The sequence below is a fragment of the Macrobrachium nipponense genome, chromosome 20, assembly GCF_015104395.2.
Source record: "Macrobrachium nipponense isolate FS-2020 chromosome 20, ASM1510439v2, whole genome shotgun sequence".
Classification (NCBI taxonomy): domain Eukaryota; kingdom Metazoa; phylum Arthropoda; class Malacostraca; order Decapoda; family Palaemonidae; genus Macrobrachium; species Macrobrachium nipponense.
Window position 1 is genome coordinate 18,173,764 of NC_061089.1, and position 4,442 is coordinate 18,178,205.

General features: G+C 34.7%; 1 pseudogene; it reads left to right on the plus strand.

Annotated features, from left to right (window-relative positions):
• Positions 1 to 2,436: 2,436 nt before the first annotated feature.
• Positions 2,437 to 4,442, plus strand: part of LOC135219809 (gametogenetin-binding protein 2-like) — a 55,837-nt pseudogene continuing 53,831 nt past the window's right edge.

Here is a 4,442-nt window from a genome sequence, read left to right on the forward strand (position 1 = left end):
TATGTAATAGACTTTAAATTTGGAATGCACATTCCCGAATGAAACCGAGATGTAGTGAGGTCAAGGTTGAGGTTATACTTAGTTGTCAAAGGTCAGGCATACTCTCCATATATCATATTTTGCATTCATAACCCACTAATGAAGCTAGGCACAGTTAAAGAACAAATGCGGCAGTGCAGCACACTTTGTTACTTATATCTTTCTCTGCCTCTTTTTGTAGGTATCTAATGTGAGGGGAAATTGTAATGAAGTGTTACTCTTCGTTAAGTCAATGTCTGGTAACTATTAGGTCAAATGGAGGCGACAGGAACAACGACTACAGATAATTAGACCTCACTATAATAAATATCGCACAGAAACACTCTCCTTAATGGCACCAAAAATAGTCAGATTGGGATAATGGGAGGAAAAGCAATAAAGTTGATGGTGTTGCCCATGATGAGACTTATGAACACGAAGGAAGATCCCAATGACTGCAAATGCTGGAAATAATTGGCGTCTTGTTGTTGACCAAGTACAGATCCAGCAGACAGTACTTAGCAGTCTCGTAACGCAAGTACATATAATACCACATTCTGGCGTTACATCCGTTGGTCGAGACCGCAGTGGGTATTCCAATTCATTTTACATTGGGAATAAGTAAACCCAAAAGGAATAACATAAGCATATACTTATACCCTGACTAAGGTTTGAATCTATAACTTGTTGGATTATGGCAAACGTTGCCATTAGCCATTTGTCCATCAAGAGAGATAGGAATTAATTTTGACTCTGGAACATATTTGTTTTGATTGTGAGTTATTTTATGTATAATTTTAATTTCGTGTGCAGTTTCATTTTAGTTAATTTCTAAATCCTATTCAGTCTGTCCCTTATAAGAGTTTTATTTTTTTCAGCCTTTCACAAAGATCAAACTTAAAGTTGTACAAAGTCATAAAAATTGTACAAAGTCATAAAAATAATTGAATGATCTGTGGGTTGCTGTCTCGCCATCAGTGATAAAGTAATTTCCAAATTTTCAGTCATGATTATATTAAACTTATCATTTATGTTTAATACAATTTTTTTTCCAGATTGGCGCTAATTATTCTAACTCAACCATTTCCTGGTAGGTTTACTCAGCTTCAATTTTTACAAATAGACAAAATGCTGAGTAAATGGATGTTACTTAAGAACAATGAGGTAATGTGCTTTGGCTGTTGTTATTATTGTAAAATATTTTATGCAGAATATAAGACTTTATAATCAGTTTAAAAAGTAAGTTGGCTGTAACCGTAACTTACGATATATATGCAATTTTTCTATCCCTTAGCCTTATTAATTATTGTTGGATGACCGTGGTGCAACCTGTTTTTGTGTTAATGCCCAACACAAGACTGTGCATACAATGCAATTGCTAGTATAGGTAGTGGTTTCTCAGACAATAACAATTTGCAGTAGAAATTCCTCCAAAATGCATAGGGATACTTGACAATGATTTGGCATAACCCAGCTACCTGCATTCTGTTAATCGAATTTGAAGGAGAGCAAACTAGCACAATTTTTGGAATTTCTTAGCATTTTTTCATTAAATTTTGCTCCAAGTACCCCCTTTCAGTTTCAAAACTGTATTTGTTAAGTGTTCATGCTTGTGCTATATCATCACCATCATCCTGGTTGTTATAGGGCTCTTTTGGTTAGCAGGTAACTGCATTCTTATCAGCTGTAAGTAGTTGATTTCTTTCCGGATAAAAACATTGTAAGACAACTTTAGATAAAAGGTGAAACAGTTCTCTCTGTAACATGCTTTGCTCTAGCACTACCTTTCAGCGAATCTTTAAGGTACCTGTACTAGATTGGAAGTTGTAGTTAACAACAGAATGGAGAAATATGATAAGAGTATATCTTTTACTTAGGCACCAAGTTTTAACACCTGGACTATGACTGCTCAATCAAACATTGGTGCATGTTACTTTGCTATCAGACATAGCCTGCAGACATGTCATAATGTCTGCCTTGGTACTGGATCAAAAGTGAGGTTGGAATAAGCAGATTTTCTTAGTAAAATAACTCTTCTGATTCACCATCTTTAGTCTAGTAGCTTATGTATACATAATTACAAAAAGAATAGCACATCATTCTTCACCAAAGTCACATAAGATTTTCCTTTACAGTTTATTTGAAAATTTAGAGGTCTTCAGCTTGTCTCAGAGTACTAATTTCAGTACACTGAAATTGATTTGAACAAGGGCTCAGTCAGAAAAAGAAAAGAGAAAAAAATTTATATTATTCCTGAGATTGGTCTATGTATTTTGAACTTTGTTTGTAATCTTACTAAAGTAGCGGTTATTTTTCTCTTTCACATTAAGCTGCTTATCCTTGTTCAGTAGATGATACTTATTCATATGCAAAAGCCCCACAGGGACCATTGACTTGAAATTCAAGCTTCCAAAGAATATGGCACTCATTATGAAGAAGTAAGACGAAGTAAAGGGACGTACAGAAAGAAGAGGTCCCACTTATTATAAATGAAAAAAATGATAAATGGATAAAAATATATTAAAATGCAAAAAAAATATTATTAGGGTAGTACGTAATGCGTTGCATTTTTGCTTGAACCAAGTTCCAACTGCATGACATTCTTTTGGAGGCAGTTCCAGTCACAGTCAAAAGTTACATGTAGAATAGTTAAAGCTTCAGACCCATTCAGCAAAGTTCCATCCACCTGAAGGGGAGGTTGGGGTCAGAAATCTGTACAAGATCTGCTAAGTGTTGAGATACTGTTTTTTATATGTATGCAATATTTGCTATTTTTGAGTAAGGTGAAATCATATTGTCACTGTTAAATCACTTATATTCCTGATTGGACCAGAGTTTTATGGAATTTTTTCTGTTTTATTGGTTAGCAGTCAATTTACCACACAATCTTGCACTGTGGGCAAATGGACTTTTCCTTCAAACTGAGAAACATGCAGCCAAATGGCAAGCAATTGATCACTATGCATGGAAAATGACCCCATTAGCACAATTGATTGCAATTCGGCCATATTGCAGGGGTGCCCAAAAATTGTCCAAATGGCAAGACTATAGACTCGGGTGTATTTTTGGGGTCAAACGGACTAACTTCAAAATGAGAACAATGCAGCTTAATATCAAGGAGTTCATTGGCATTCATGTTAAATGGTCACATTTGCACAGTTCATTGCAATTTGGCCATATTGCAGGGGAGCCAAAAAATGTCCTACTACTACTAAAGAAGTTAGTAGTAGTCCATTATGTCGAGAGACTCTCTGCTCCTATTTGGGTAAGGCATAATAACTGTTTTATTACCTGTAGTCTTACTTCCTACTATTAGTTTTGAGACTCCCTAAATGGTAATGTTCAGTAAAGTTGCTGTTTTAACCAGTTTTTTTTAATCCATCCTTTGATGCATTTTTGTCCTGCAATCTACAAACTTACATTTTTTGTAATAATGCTCTGACATGATGTTAGTTAATATTGTGTTCCCTTCTGTATTCCCCAGTTGCAAAATTTGTTGCTCCATGTGCTTTGTGTAACAGACGTTAGTTAGCTGTGATATCTGGTACTGATTTTTGTTCAAGCACTTATCTGGATCAAGTTGGTATGGTTCTTTTCACATTTACTTCAAATTAGTCCATAATACAGGAATAGATACTCAGTACTGGGGCTTCACATAGTCTTAGACCACCTATGAATGCTTCACCTTATTTTGTTTAATGGGCAGCTTGCCTTCTAGATTCTGTTTGAAGAACCTTGGTTTATTTACTTTTTTGTTTTCATGAATCCCAAAAGGGAACTATACCAGTTATGTCATACAATGAGATACAGTTTAGGTCATAGGCATTTATTAATTTTAGTCACTATAGTGTCATTTTGATAACTTTTTCCATATACACATATATATTAACAGTTGTGTAATACACAGTGCAACTTGAGTGGTTTTATGCTTATTTGTTCAGTTATCAGTAAAGAATGTAGAAAATTATTCATGGTTAATGAATGTTTGTCATTTAACAATTATGGTTGCACAGCTTAATTGCAGCAAGGCTATTTCTTTTATTCATATTCATACCCATATAAATTTGCATCATTATTTGTAAAAGTCCACTATTGCAGATCTTCCATGTCAAAGGAAAGAACAGAGGCTGTTTAAAATAGAGCCTGATTTCACAGAATTTTCTTGAATCGGTCAACATTCAACCACATCAATAGCTATGAAAGAGCTACCATAATTCTTATTATTGGCACCTTATGGCGCTGATAACTGAAACTTGGACCAGCCTGTTACGGTCATAAATCGCCATAAAACCGGATCGCCATTACTGTACTTCTTGATTATTTACTTGCTTGTAAGTAATAATCTTGATTGTCATTCATAACCAGTTTGTTTTGCAACTATCTTCCAATTTTCATTCATAACCAATTTGTTTTGAAGTGCTCAA